Here is a 16182-nt window from a genome sequence, read left to right as displayed (position 1 = left end):
TTCACAGCTCTTTGGTAACTTCAAAAGCCCCCTGGAAAAATATCCTGGCCAGTCTGAGTAGATATCCAAATTTGTGACTCACATTCAACTTTTTTTCAAATTTCATTCTCACAGCTTTGTTCCCAAACAAGCAAGGGCTGAGCTATCTCTCACTCATATAGACTATTATTATAAAGCATGATGCTATTTATGTCAGAAGAGAGCCCCCTGCTGAATCAAAGCTGCTTTAGATACAATTGGTCATTAAAGCAGGAGGAATGGTCCACTCTGTAGACCTTAAAAAGTAAGTTGCCTCTCTTCCACTTTTTCTCTCCCTCTCTTCCACACTCTCCCCCTTTCTCCCTCCTTCTCTTTCCTTTTTTCTCCTCCTCTTCCCCAGTCCTCTCTCTCTCAAAATATCTTTTGGGAGGAGAGTTTGATTGACTGGCTGATTTCCCCTTGCAACTCAGGTGCTATAATCACAAAAACTAAGGGGGAAAATAACAGAGGTTGTGAGGCGATGCATTAAATGAGCTGCAAAGACATGTCTGTGTCTTGTTAGCCCTTTATTAAGTGTGAAGAAATTTTCCCTGGTGAAATTGGAAGGACAACTGCTATTGTCTGGTAAAAGATTGACCACAGATGGATGGTCTTTAAAGAACTAAGGCAGCTGACCTTAAAAGCAATCGAGGCACATTTGAGGCAGGAAGCAGCTGGATGGAGTTTGGACTCCTGTACCTCTAGCAGCTGCCAATGGAATGAGATGGAGATTTCTCCATCTTCCTCATCCCAGAGCTACTCATCCAATTTAGGTACTTGTTTTGCCACACCCAACAAGAGAGACCTAGAGACACAGAAAGTTGGGAACTATTCCAAGAGGTAGGACTCAAATCTTGAAAGAAGGCCAGGGAAACCAAGAGAGGCAGGGGAGGGGCAGGACATTCCAAGCGCTGGGAAAGCTCCTGAAAGTGCTCCCTGTCCAGAGATGAGAGTGTTGAGTTTGGGAAACCACAAAGAAGCCAATGTCTCTAGATCTCAAAAGGGGTGGGTGGGTGGAGGGGACAAGATGCCTGGAAAGGCAGAAAGGAGCCAGGTTGTGAAGGACTTTAAATGCCAAACAAAAGAGTTTCTATTTGATCCTAGAGGTTATAGGGAACCTCTGAAGCACCATTCATCAGCATGTGAGAAGGGTGGAAATGGTAAAAGGAGTTGAGTAACTGGCATGAGTTATGAAGGTCAGGAGGGCAAAGGATTCAATAATAGAGGACAGTGTCACGTTAAACTAATTACTGAAGAATTCAGATTGAGAAAGGAAGAAAATGAAGCCCAAACAAGAGTAATAGTCTAGAACAGTGATGGTAGACTCTTTTAGAGACCTAATGCCCAAACTGCAACCCTCACACTGCATGTGAGCCCCCCACCTTACCCCAGACAGGGGAGAGAGGAAGTGTTCTCATTGGGCTGCTGGGCAAAGGGGCAGGTGATGTGAGAAATATCCTCAGGCACAAGTGGAGAGGGATAAGGGAACATCCCCCTCTGGCATACTCTGGCATGTGTACCTTAGGTTCACCAGCAAAGGCTTAGGAGAATAAGAAGCAATGGGGGGACTAGAAGTCATAGTGAGGGACAAAGAATAGATTTAAAAGGAAAGAGATGCAAGAAGAGGCAGGATGATAGGTTATTATGGAGAATAGAGGGAGGAGAGCCAGCTTGGAGGAGAATCAAGACAGGAAATGTAATAAAAACTTAGAATGGAATGGAGAGCGTATCTGGGAGGGAAAGGTGATCAATTGTTGGGGGAAAAGTCACCCTTTAGTTGCAACATGGTAAAATGAAAAAATAGGATTTGGAATCAGAGGACCTAGGTTCAATTTCCAACTATCCAACTCCTCCCATGGGCACATATAAGCACTCTGAGCCTCCATTTTTTTCATCTGAAAATAAAGGAGTTGGACCAGAATGACCTTAAAATTCCCTTCCAATTCTAAATCTATCTATTCTAAATCTTATTGCATATTGCCACATTTTGGGCAGAGGGGTTAGTTGTAAGATAGTTGTAAATCATAGATTGAAGAAATGGGAGAATCACTGAACTTCATTATTAAATATGATGATATATTTCTAGAATTTGACAGAATTCCTTTTTTTGCTTACAGCTAACTCTGTTGGTCAGAAAAGTAAGGTGAAGATAATCATTATTGTTGATTTTCTCCCTCATCTTTTACCCAGAGCTACAAACAAGTAGCTAAAATGACTGATAGAAATATCATTTCTTTTCTCCTGACCTGGCTCTGTCTAGTGGAATAATAAAAAATATACAAAAGATAGAACGAAAAAAGATAAAAATATAACAACAAGGTAGCTAAATAATCCACTAACTGAGAATCAATTCCTAAGAAATTTAGAAATAGTATAAATTTGTAGAATCTTAGACCAGGGAAAGATCTAAAGAGATTATCCCCATCAGTTTTTAATTATTCATTTACAAATAGAAGGGAGCAGTGACATTATCAATATAAAAATCTTACAAAATTTAAGATATGATATTTTTACTTGGTTTATTTGAAATTGGCTCTCCCTATGTTACCCAGGTTGGAAGTGTTGCAGCTAGCTGGTTGGCCTGGAAATTTGGCCAGCTTCACCTTGGACCTAGACAAGTTCACTCCTCCTTAGGCAACCTGCTGACCCTCTACTCTTAGGGGCTCATCATATTCATGCTGGACTTAATAACACCTAATTGGGCAAATTGTGATGGAAAATTCAACATAACTATCAATTAACATTACAGAGTATTCTCATATTCTAATTACAATCTGATATCTATAGAAAATCACAAAGTAATTACATCTGTACTAGAATTGACAGAAATGATGTATCTCATAATTTTACCAAGGCACTTTGCATTTTGGGAGCAACATTATCTAAAAATACTTGGTGGAAGTTTTTTCATTATTCAACATGTCTAGGCTCTTGTTTGATTATGACAAAATAGTAGCTCAGTGGCACAATGGATAGAATGCTGGACAGAGAGTCAGGAAGCCCTGAATTCAGATCTGTCCTTAGATATTTACTAGCTATGTAACCCTGGGCAAGCCATTTAACCTGCTTGTCTCAGTTTCCACAACTGTAAAGTGGGGATAACAATAGTACCTCCCAGAGTTCAAATTTATCAGGCAAGGCTTAGATTCCTAGCTCTTTCCCTAATTCCTAATCTGATGTAATGCTTGCCCTATTTCTGTGCAAAGGATATTAATATTTCAATCTTTTTATATAACAGGAATGTTGTACGGATTAATGGATTTTTCAGTAATATCCTTTGGAAATATGAGGCTTTGTTATATAGTTACAACAAGTTGAAAAGATCATTTATCATTTTGAAAAGAGTTAAGGAGAATTTATGCATGTTTTTCAAGAATTTTATTTTTTTAATTAAAAAAAATTTGGCCAGAAGTCCAGTGGTATACTATAGAGTAGATCAGAGTTTGAAAAGACTTCAGAGATCATTGAAACTTGAACAGGAATTCCATCCACAACCTCTTGAATGAGTGGTCACTGATCATTCATTCATTTATGTCTTCCATGAATATGTATTAAGCACCTGCAGGGTGCTGAGCACTATACTAGGTTTTAGAGGATGATGTGAAAGTCAGAGAAAACAAAAGTCCTTGTTCTCCCAGACTGGCATTCTATTAAGAGATTTATACACAAACACAGATAGCTACAGTAAACAGTATTAAATAATGTCTTCATTAGAGAGAGTGAAAGCAATGTACACTCTAAGGTCCTAGAAATAAGATCACATGAAAGAAAGTCACATGAAAGAAAAGTGCATTGGAGTTGAATTTTAAAGGATAAAGAGGCATAGAGAATGAAATGGAAAGGAAGAGAGGAGGTGATTTTAGGAATAGTACCAAGCATGAGTAAGATATGGAAGTGAGAGTGCAGACAACATTTAGGGGAACAGAAAATAATCCTGTTGGCCAGAGCATAGAATGTGTGCATGTAGAGTGTCTGACATGGAAGTGAAGGTGGCATCAGGTTGTGGAGGGTCTTGAATGTCAGATAAAAGGTGTTTGAACTTTACTTGGTAGGTAATAATGAATTACTAAAGATTTAGGGCAAAGCCATCATACACAAATTTCTCTGTTAAATTATTCTTGCCATAGTATGCAATGGCAGACTAAAATTGAGGGAAATTTTTAAGATAAAAAGACCTGTTAAGAAGCCAATGCAATAGCAATAACCCTATTTCCTCTTCTGTATAAGACTATTATTACCACAGAAAGGAAGGGTCTGGTGTGCAAAATGGTATGCTGGTGGAATCAAGCTTGGTAACTGATCAGTTGTCGAGTGAGAGAAGAGTCAAAGATGCTAATGATGCAAACACAAGAGACTTGGTGAACTGCTATACCCAGACACAGCAGGAGTGAAGTCAGAAGGAAATAGGAAAAGGATAAAGATAGTAAGTTCAGGGGGCAGCTGGGTAGCTCAGTGGATTGAGAGCCAGCCCTAGAGATGGGAGGTCCTAGGTTCAAATCTGGCCTCAGACGCTTCCCAGCTGTGTGACCCTGGGCAAGTCACTTGACTCCCATTGCCTAGCCCTTAACACTCTTCTGCCTTGGAGCCAATACATAGAAGGTAAGGGTTCAAAAAAAAAAAGATAGTAAGTTCAGTGTTGAACCCATTGGAAAACCTTCATTGAGACATCCTGGAGGCAGCCGTTAACAAATGAGATGATCTATATATTTTTTTTGCAAATCCTGAAGTTCTATTAGTCTTTTTCATTTGTGTTATCAGTTAGCTGGAGATCCCAGTCCATGTGAAGACCTCTATTAATGAGGAAGGATCTCACTGTCTCCTGTGGCAACCAGTTTCATTTCTCTTCGGGTTGGGAAGTTCTTCCCATACTGGAGATAAAACTTGCCTCTCTCAAACAACTTCTCACCATTCTGTCCTCTGGGACTTTGGTGGATGAAAGATGAACTGACTGAGGAAACAAAGATTCTAGCTTCCAATCATACTGATTTATTAAACAATACATGGCAATTGCCCAATAAATCAGCACCAGGCCCCTTCCTTGGCTCAGGGCTGGACCCCAAATATGGGGGAAGACAGATTTTTATATATTAAAAATAATCAAATATGGCCAATTAATTAACAGGAAACAATTAACCAGTATGCAGCATTAGGTGATCTGATTTCTAATTGAAGGAAAGATTAGTGCTATTTCAAGTTGGGAAGGGGAGAATGAATAGGTGCAAGTATTAGAGAACAATCAAAGGAACATGGAAACAGTACTGATGATCAACACAGAACCAGTTTTCAGATTAGACATATGGGTGGCTCAAAATGTATAATTGTGAGAAAATTCCTTGCATTAATTGTTGGACCTGCCTGAGTTTCTGGTCAGCATAACCTAGATCCTTAGTTAAGGGTCTCTAAGTAGTAGGTAGAGGTGGTCCAGCTTCCCAGCCACACAGGGTAAGGTTCAAACGATGCAATCAAACCTTCTCACAATCCCCACAAATGAATAAAGTTTTCTCACAAGATAGAAATTAGACTAGACCCATAATTGAATGGACAAGGAACTGAGTTAGATCCAGAATTAAGTCACAAAATGGAGTCAGTGTGGTTTACTCAATTCCCACCACCACTTGCTGCTCTAATCCCTTCAATTCCCTCAGGCTAAGCAAAGAAAATCTAATGCCTCTTTCACATAACAGTCGTTGAAAAACTTAAAGACTTTAATCTTTATTTAGATTAAATATTCCTATTTTCTTTAGTGGATTCACAAGAGCTTACTTTTAAGTCCTTTTGCCATCTTTAATGCCCTTCTTAAAACCAGGTGCCCAGGACTGAATCCAGTTTTCCATCTGTGGTCTGACCAGGACACAGCAGAACCACCACTTACTTCCTTATTCTTGGACATCAGAACACTGGTGTTTTGTTTTGTTTTGTTTTTAAATATCTCTAATTTGGAGTGATAAATCAGATTTCGAATGGTTTGATGGACTAGATTTGTTCCCACTGAGAATCATGAGAGGAAAAGAAGTTTCTTTTTGGTCAAGTGTGAGCATTTTTCACATTTAGTGGGACACTGGATAATTCTTCTTCTGAACCTGAGAGGGGCTATTTACATATATGAGAAGGTTTCTTTTTGTTTCTTGATGATTCAGTTCACCCCATTTCTCTCAGTGCCTTCCAAGAGCATCCATTTTCTTGGCTGTGATATCAACTATTGGTTTAAATCAAGCTTGTAGATTTTTTTAACATATACTGTTATTTAAACAAATCACCCCCATCCTACATTTCTGAAATTTATTTTTTTAGAGCCAAGTATGTAGGGCTTTATATTTATCCCTTTAAAATTTCATCTCCATCAATTTGGCCCATCATTCTGACTTAATGAGATCTACTATCCTACCTTTCTACTTAGTTCTCATTCTCACATATAAAAAGTCCACTTGTTAGAATATGTAAAGTTGGAGATGGGAGGGGGCAGCTGGGTAGCTCAGTGGATTGAGAGCCAGGCCTAGAGACAGGAGGTCTAAGGTTCAAATCTGGCCTTAGATACTTCCCAGCTGTGTGACCCTGGGCAAGTCACTTGACCCCCATTGCCTAGCCCTTACCACGCTTCTGGGTTTAAAAAAAAAAGTTGGAGATGGGGAGCAGGAAAGGAATAAGCATTTATATAGCACTCACTATGACCAAACACTGTGCTAAGAGCTTTACAGATATCATTACATTTGCTTCTCAAACATTCTCTGTGAGTTAAGTACTATTATTATCCCCATTTTGCAAATAAGGAAAATGATGCAAAAAAATTCTAAGGTCACATAGCTAGTGAGTATCTAAGTCTGAGTTTGAACTCAGGTATTTCTAACTCCAAGCCCAGTGCTCTAACCACTGTACCACCTAGCTGTCTACATAAAGTAGACCATGAGGACAAGTTTCCTGGTGAATGGACTCCAATATACCATTTTCCATACATTTGCCTCAGATCCTTCACTGTTCTCCCCTCTGTGGTTTCAAATAAACTTGCCTTTATTGCTCTTTTTTTGTTTGTTTGTTTTGAATTGAAATTTTTTATTTAATTGATTAAGAATATTTTTCCATGGTTACATGATTCATGTTCTTTCCCTCCCCTCTTCCCTCCCCTGGAGCCAACACGCAATTCCACTGGGTTTTACATGCGTCCTTGGTCAAAATCTATTTCCATGTTGTTGGTGTTTGCATTAGGATGTTCATCTGGAGTCTACATCCCCAACCATATCCCCCTCCACCCATGTGATCAAGCGTTGTTTTTCTTCGCTGTTTCTACTCTCACCTTTACGGCTCTTTCTAAAAGCACAGCAGAGGAATTCAGTTGGTGGCAGTGGATACAGCATAGGTCTTCAACTCTTGAAACTTTGGGCTCAAGTCTCAACCTGGCTGCTTATTGGCTTGGTAACTTTGGACAAATCACCTAACCTCTAGAGCCCCTTTGTTTCCCCATCTGCTGAGTGAGAAGATTGGATCCTTTTCAGCTTCAGAATCCTAGAAGTCATTGGGTACCCACAATAGGCAGGGTCTTTTCAGGGCTAGCTGCCCTGCTTCTGCCTTATATACACACAGCCCCCCCCCCCTTTAGTTCAGCTCTGTCTGCCTGGCACAGCATCACAAAAAGGTCACTGATTCCTGAACCGGGTGTGACGGTGACAAGAACTCTATAAATGCATAATGCTATGATATAATGTAGTTTAAGTGGAGAACAGCCAAAAAACTTTTAAGCTGATGACAAGATTGCAACTTTGTCTTTCTTGCTTTTTCCACTTGTGTATTAGAGCTGTGTCCTCAAGGAGAAACTGTGTAACCAATGGGGCTCACATTTTTTCCACCCCTACACCCCAGTCTCCAGTCAGAGCCACCTCTACTCCTTCCCAAAATAGCCACGTTGGAAAAATACCATTATTTCATTGCCTGCAGATTGATTAGCCTCTGGAAAGTCTTTAAAGTGCATTTGGGGTTTTAAAACGAGCTGGAAAAGGGATCTTTACAAGCAGAAGTTAGAATGGGAATGGACCCCAGGTGGACAACCGCAATTTAGAGATACGGACAGAGTGGAGGCCATTGTCTACCAAAGCCCAAGATGGAGAAGGGCATGCCAATCACATCACAAGATGGGGTTGCAGGAATGTGGAATTTTCAATTGGAAGAAAGAACATTTAATGAGGTTACAATATGCCTTTAAATAGTAGGGAGGCTTTCATGTAAAAGAATTAGCCTTGTTCAGTATCACTCTAAAAAGCATATACAAAGCCAATCAATGGAAACTATAGTTATTAGCAGAGAACTCAGAGGTAGAATAGCTCAGCAAAGACTTCTTACTAGAGATAACCATTAGGGATTAGGCCAATATGTAGTAGGAAAGGACCAAATATTTGAAGCAAGTCCACTTTCAGTGTAGTACTCTACCTAAACTGAACCATCCTTTTGAAATTTACAGTGCAAGGTGAGGAAAATGGCAATAAGTGGTCATTAAGGCTCCTTCCAGAAGTGTACAGAGAGTTGACTGGTAATTCCATCTCCCTTAATGGTGTTGAAATATGTTGTGCTGGTACTTGTCATTTAGGGTTTGGGAGGTGAGGAAATGAGGAATAAAAAGATCTTTTGATGTTTGAAAGATATGATATCCTTTTGATATCTTATGTGGTCTTTGATGTTCGGACCCTATCCCATTTTTTAAAAAGCCCTTATCTCCCATGTTAGAATCAATACTATGTATTGGTTCTAAGGCAGAAGAGTGGTAAGGGCTAGGCAATGGGGGTTAAGTGACTTGCCCAAGGTCACACAGGTAGGAAATGTCTGAGTTCGGATTTGAACCCAGGACCTCTCGACTCCAGGTCTGGCTCTCAATACACTAAGTCACTTAGCCATTAGTACCCCCATCCTATTTGCTATAGAGCACTATATCTAAGAAAGCAATGAATACTGATAAAATGCTCCACAAATTTAGCTTTCAGAACCCTTTCCTATACACTTCAATCAATAAAGCAACAAGCATATATATTAAGCACCAGAAACTGTGTGAGAAATAAAAAACAAAGATAAAACAGTTCTTGCCCTCAAGGAGCTTACATTTAATTGAAGGGAGAAGAACAACAGTGGTGTGCATGGATAAGTTTATACCACCATTGCTAGATATACAAAATAAGTACAAAGTCATAGGGAAGGGGGGAAGAACACTAACAGCTTGGAGATCAAGAAAAATCCATATTTGGAATGAACTTTGAAGGAAAACTAGAAATTCCAAAAGGTGATGAGGAAGAGGCAGAACTTTCTAAGCATGGGAGACAGCCTGGAAAAAGCACAGAGATGAGTGATGGGTGAAAAACAGCAAGAAGCTCAGTTTGACTCCACCGTAGAGGGTATGAAGTAGAGAAATGCATAATAAGCCTGGAAAGAGAGGTTGTAACTCTGTTGTGAAGGGCTTTAAATGTCAACGAGAATAGTTTACATTTGATTCTAGAGACAAGTAGGAATCATTGAATTTTTTAAAGTAGGGGAATGTGCACCATCTGACAGAGAAGACAACACCTAAATAACTATGTACAAACAAGACATATACAGGATCCATTGGAAAGAATAAACAGTGCGAAGGTACCAGAATTAAGGGGGATCAGAAAAGGCTTCCTGTAGAAGGCAGAGATGAAGAGAAAGAACATTCCAGGCATATGAAAATTCCTAGAGGCCAGAGATAGAGTATCTTGTTCAAGGAATAGCAAGGATGCCAATGTCACTGGATCACAGAGTAAGTGAGGTTGGGCAAGGTTTAAAAAGACTGGAAAGGGGGAGGTAGTGAAGTACTTTAGACATCTAGCCAAGGGTTTTATGTTTATTCTGATGGTGATAGGGAACCACTATTGAATTGAGTGACAATGTTGCCCAACATGGTTGTGCCTGCATTTTCAAAAGATTACTTTGATGGGCTACAACAGGGAGAGACTTGTAATAGGGACACTAACCAGCAGACTCTTGCAGTAGTCCAGGCACAAGGTGATGGGAGCCTTCACCAGGATGTCCAAAGATAGAAGAGAGCATATTCAAAACCTATTTGGAAGGAAAAAATGAAAGATCTTGGCAAAGATTGGAGAATGAGGGAAAGTAAGGAGTCAAGAATGACACTTCAGTAAGCAGCCTAGATGAGTGACTAGGAGACTGGTGGTACCCTCAACAGTACTAGGGTAGTTAGGAAGAGGAGAGGGTTTGGGGTAAAAACTAATGAATTCAGTTTGGGACATGTTGAGTTTAAGATATCTACAAGGTGCCCAGTTTCAGATGTCCAGTAGGCAGTTAGAGATTCAAGACTAAAGGTCAAGCAGAGAGGTAAGGACTGAATAAGTAGATTTGAGAATCATCAACAGAGAGGTTATCATGGAATCCATGGAAACTGATGGGGTCACCAAGTGAAAAGAAAGGCAAGAGCATGACAGAGCCCTGTGGTTTGATTAGTGGCTGTGATCTGGATGAAGAACCAGCAAAGGAGGTTGAGAAGGAATAATCAAATAGGTAGGAGGAGAACCAGGAGAGTTGTATCATGAAAACCTAGAGAAAAAAGAGTATTAAGGTGGGCAAGAGCATCAAGGATAAGGATGGAGGAAAGGCCATTACATTTGGCAACCAAGAGAACCCTAATAACTTTGGAGAGATCAGTTTTGGTGAAATGAAGAGGCCAGAATTCAGACTGTAAAGAGTTAAGGAGAATTAGAAGAGAAGAAATAAAGGAAGATATTCTAGATGGCTGTCTCAAAGATAGCCACAAAAAGAGAGGAGAGACAGGGAATGATAGCTGATGAGAAGGGAGGTCCAAGTGAGAATTCTTTGAAAGATGGAGGAGACGTAGGCATGTTTGTAGGTGGTAGAGAATCAACCAGTGGACTGGGAGAGATTGAAAACACCTCCTTGGATCTATTTTAAATTCTGCAACTTTCTATTATTTCAGTTAATTTTAGTTGTCTCTTTAGGATTCACTCTCTAGTTGTCTTTCAGGGGTTTTCCATCACCTACAAAATGTAATAATTTTGTAATTTTGTTTTCTCTTTGCCAGGGCTTATTCCCTCAATTCATTTTCTAGTCTTATTGCTTCATTGCTAGTAATTCTAACTGTATATCCAAAAAATGCTGTAGACAGACATTCTATTTTACCCTTGATTCTATTGGAAAGGCCTCTAGTATATATTACATATGATGCTGGTTCTTGATTTTTGAGAGATACAATTTATCATGTTATTTAGTGCTTTAAATGGGAATAGATTTTGTATCTTATCAAAAGCTTTTTCTGCATATGCTGCCATAATTGCATGATTTTTGTGCTCTGGTTACTAATATAAACTTTTATATTGCTAGTTTTGCTGATATTGACCACCTAACCTACCTCTCCCCCTTCATTTTATAGACAAGAATACTAAGGCCCAGGAAATAAGAGGGGATATTTCCGAGATTACGTAGCAGCTTACTAAAATCTTATTTCCAAGGGTTGAAATGAGATCCAGTCATTATTCTGATGCTTCTTCAAACTAGAGCTTTCTTTGCATTCCAGACTGCATTTACACATACTGTAGCCTTAGAGTCATCACCACATATTTACCTACACTGTTTCATAAGCAACAAGGAACTCGTAGGTCCTGAGCTTTCCCATTTCTAGTTTTCATAAAGGATTTGAATTAAATATACTCATTTTTTATGGATAGCTTGTTCTGCCACTGTGACATTCATGTAGCCCCGGCTAAATTCAGCTCAGCCTAAGAAATATAAAAAGGCCAAGACCAGTGATGATCCTTTTAACTTCTTTTTAGCCCAGTCACTAATTCCTCAGAACTCTGCATGGTTCGCTGAAAGGGACTGACCTAATCATTTTATATAAAGGAATTTGAGGCCCAGGAAGCATTTACTATCACAGATCTAGAGCTAGCCCAAGTCCAAGCTCTTCTTTTTATAGATGAGCAGAGAAGACTCAATGCCTTGTGGTCAGGCAGGAGGTAAGCAAGTATCAGAGGCAGGCGTCCTCCAAGTGTGGAACCATTTGTCTTTCTGCTGAATGGCTGCTCCTCATTTTAAAGGATATAGACACAGAAGGGACTTGGAGATTATTCAACCCAACCCCTTTCTTCTATGTATCAGGAAACTGAGACCCCAAAGGATTACATGGCTTTTGGAGATAACACAGATATTAAGGGGCAGAACCGATAGGCTCCTCAGTCCTTTTAACTCCAAGCTTTGTGTGCTTCCTACCAAACCACAGCTTCTCTAGCTCAGCTTCTCTTCCCTTCTCTTATTCATCTCAGTTCTCTTTCTAATAATCAATAGGGGAAATGACATAGAACTGGAAGCCAGTAGCCCCAAGGTCACCCAACTGGTTGGTCACCCTCAGTTTCTTTTTCTGAAAAATTAGAGACTAGATCAGAAGAGTCTTCCAAAGTGCTTCTCACCTCCTATGGACATGATTCAGAAAAGGCACATGGAAATGATCTCCTTCAGGAAGCTGTTTCTGGAAAGGAGTTTTTTGATGAGGAAGGTGCGCGGGTCTACAAGTCCTTCTCTCCACGACTGGCAGTGTCGCTTTGTGCTAGTTAGTGGCAGGGTAATGGCAAAGGCTTAGCTGTGGTTTGAATCAAGTTGGGAGGTCCCTTTAAAGTATCTCACCCTAGTAGCCAGGCTTTCCCTACCATAGGAGCTGTTTAAAGTCTGATTTTGTATTTTTAAAGCCTAACCAGGACATTTTTGTTGCTCCTGTTTAACCCACAAGTGAAGAGTTGAAAGCAGATTCTGCCTTATGGAAATCGCCTAGTAGGCACACAGATGTTCAATAAGAAACCTGGCTTTAAACGTCAAGCTAATTGCCCCCTTGTGGTTTTCTATAGCACCTACTAAGGGGAAATGACTTTTTAAACATCATCTTTTTAGGGGGTGTACGGTCACATACATAGATGTACATAAGTACCCACATTCACGTGTATATAATACGTTAGACCACATATGCATGCGTGTATATACATAATGATGTGTGCATTGTATAGAAGGAAGTTTTCTGGGAGCAGAAAGGGGCTGTTTGCCCCTTTGGGGGGGGCTATTTTTTGTTTTTGTTTTGCTTAAGAGGCACTCTGTCACTGAATATGAAAAAGAAAAATTGATTAGTGTTTCCTACAATGGACAATTTCCCTGGCACTTGTAGAAGTCGTTTTCGGATTTCAGGAGCAGGAAGGCTTACATAGTTAGGTCTTCTGTGTTTCATAGCTATAGAAGAGCTTTACCTTTTTTCAAGTGAGGCTCAGGCTTGCAGTGAAATGGAAGAATCCAGATGAAAAATAATGGGCCCTTCTAGAATGCCCTGAATTTAGAGGAACTCTTCCTATACTCCTTCCTGTTCATCTACTCCCTCAACTCAGAAATTCAGTAGATACCACTTTTCCTTCTATGCAACAGTACCTTTCTCTTAATTTTTTAAAATTAAAACATTTAATGCAGAATAAACTCTATAAAACAGAAAAATCTCTTAATATTTCAATTGGATCAGTAAGACATAGAATTAGTAGCATTCTCTACTAGACTGTGTGTGGGCAGGGACAGTCAATGGGGTAGAGTCAAAAGAGCAGTGGACATGGAGTCAGGAGATCCGAGTTCAAATTTATACTATTAATAAGCCAGAGGCTGCTAGGTGGAACTATAGATTGAAAGCTCAGCCTAGAGTCAGGAAGACTAGGAGTTCAAATTCAGCCTCCGGCATGCATTAGCTATGTGACCTAGGGCAAGTCACTTAAATCTTTCTTTGAGTGTTTTCTCATCTGTTAAATGGCAATAATAACAATAACAACAACAACAACAATAATAATAATAATAATACCCACCTTTCTGTGTTGTTTTGAGACTCTAATGATATAATGCTTGTAAATATTAGCTCAGCACAGTGCCTGGCACATAGCAGACACTTCATAAATATTTGTTCCCTTCCCCTTATTATGATCTTGGGTTAGTCACTTCACTTTGAATTTAATAAATTCAATAAATTTAATAAACCCGAATTTAATAATTGAATTGAAATTTTCCTATAAGTTACATTGAATGAACTATAGGGCCAAAATTTGGCTCCAAGGATTTTTGTCTAATTAAAGGAAATTTCTACCAGAAACAGAAACATATTTCTCCATAGATAAATACAAATTCATATATTTACCAGGAAAGATTTAGGGGGAAAATGGGTCTTTGATTCACTCTAGCTTTTTATATCTGAGAGCTGATCTTACTTCTAAACATAACAGTTGGGATATAGATTATAATATCCCCAAGTCTCATCCCTGAGGGGAAAGACTGTAGTAGAATTGTTTCCCTGGTATATATTTTTGATAGGTAGCCATAGAATGGGGAAGAGAGTGTGGGAGAAGAGTGTACTACTTACATAATCTAAGCACGCTTCTCTTAAATAAGATCTTATCTTCTCTTTTACTTCTTTCATCGAACGCCAGGAATTAAAACATGTCATAAAGGTTTGTTATCCATTTGAAATGTTTTAAGCAAAATTCATGCTCCCTTGCTTTATAAGGGCTACTTTTAAAAAGATGAGAAGTACATACCTATTTAATATCATATTTGAAAAATAAATGGAGGAAAATCCAAGAAAATAAGTAGCAGATAGAAACTCAAGTTTTTTTACTTGTCCTATTTAAGATAGCTGCACTATATATATAAGCCATTTAAGGCTAGAGATTATTCAAAGGAAAATGAATCATGATCCATGTGAAAGGTAATTTCTTTATCTTAATTTAATCAAGGACTTTGGAGTGCCTCACCCTTTTAACTCAAAAATATAATCTTTTAAATTAGGTTTGACAAATATAAGAATTTTTTTTTAAGTTGTTGTGGTCACCATTTTAAAAAAATCATTAACTTATTAAGTCAAAAAATCTGTTAGTAACTTTTAATAATTTCATATACTATAAATACAGCGAAAGAGACAAATGTAAGAGGGAAGTAGAAAATATTTCCCAGCTAAATACTCTATAGTTGCTGACTCAAAGAAATTCAGATTAGTTCTGGCAAAAGATCCCTCAGATCCCAATCTCCACGTGGAAGTCCAATAACCTCTTTAATATGTGTCCTACCAGTATAAGCCTTTTCCTTCAGTTCCAGTCATCCACCTAGAAAGCCTCCAGTGCAAAATCATGCAGAATCCTCCTTACCCAGGAGAGTCTCCTCCTGGAAGAGCCAAGGAATGAATGAATGACTCTTCTCCTCAGTCTTGCCTTTTATAATCCTTTTTCCAAGTCACTTCCTGTCTCTCTCCCACTTCATAGGAACCAATCACAGCTTCCAAATTGCCTAGCACTGCCCAGGGGGCAGTGTCTGTGGGATCTACCTCCTGTCCTCTGAGGGTATAAACTCTTATCAAAAGGATTCACAAGTTCCTGACTGATTGAGTTAAAAAGGGTGGAGCACTCTAAAGTACTTGGTTAAGTTAAGATAAAGAAAGTCCCTTTCACATCCAGGAATTGGGATTGTGGGGTAGTAAGAATGGGGAGATGTATGTAATAACTTTAGGATGTATATGGCAAGGCCTGAGCATATAACGTGAAAAGTAAAGTTTTAAATCCAGTGAAAATGACAAACTCTGTATTTATATATATATATTTATTTACCAAAATAGAGGGGAAACAAAGTAGAGAAATGTGAAAGAGGTTAGAGAAACTACCTATACTAGTCCTTCAGCCAAGAGGGCCAGTGGTGAGTAACCACCTCAGCCTCCTCCAAGATGGAAACCAGTCTCTCTGGAAACTAAGAAAGGAGTCAGCCCTTTTCACTCACCCATGAAGCAATCTAGGAGTCTGAACCAAGTTAAAGCTGAGATCCAAGCCAAAGTCTCCAACAAAGCTCCCTTGAAGACTATCTTCAGAAGACAACCTCCACAAAACAGTCTCTACCAGACTACCTCTACAAGACCAGCCTCAAGCTGAAGGATTCCATGGCTTTTATAGTGACCTTTTGTCCAGTCCCCTCTTCACGAGGGCCAGTCACAGTTTCCAAATTATTTAGCACTGCCCACAGGGTAGTGTCTGTGAGATCCACTTCTCACCCTCTGGAGGTATAAATTCTTGTCAAAAGGATTCACAGATTCCTGGATGATTGAGTTTCTGAAGGTGTGAATTCTCATTTCCTGGCTGATTGAGTTGAAAG

The 16182-nt window shown here is 39.3% G+C and overlaps 1 protein-coding gene across 6 annotated transcripts in view; it reads left to right on the top strand.

Moving 5' to 3' along the window:
* NTN4 (netrin 4) overlaps window positions 1-16182 on the top strand; it is a 148666-nt gene that overhangs the window by 25541 nt on the left and 106943 nt on the right. The gene's annotated exons all lie outside the window — the stretch shown is intronic.

The sequence above is a fragment of the Monodelphis domestica genome, chromosome 5 (assembly GCF_027887165.1).
Source record: "Monodelphis domestica isolate mMonDom1 chromosome 5, mMonDom1.pri, whole genome shotgun sequence".
Taxonomy (NCBI): domain Eukaryota; kingdom Metazoa; phylum Chordata; class Mammalia; order Didelphimorphia; family Didelphidae; genus Monodelphis; species Monodelphis domestica.
Note: the sequence above shows the minus strand (reverse complement) of the source record. Positions and strands in the feature narration are given on the sequence as shown.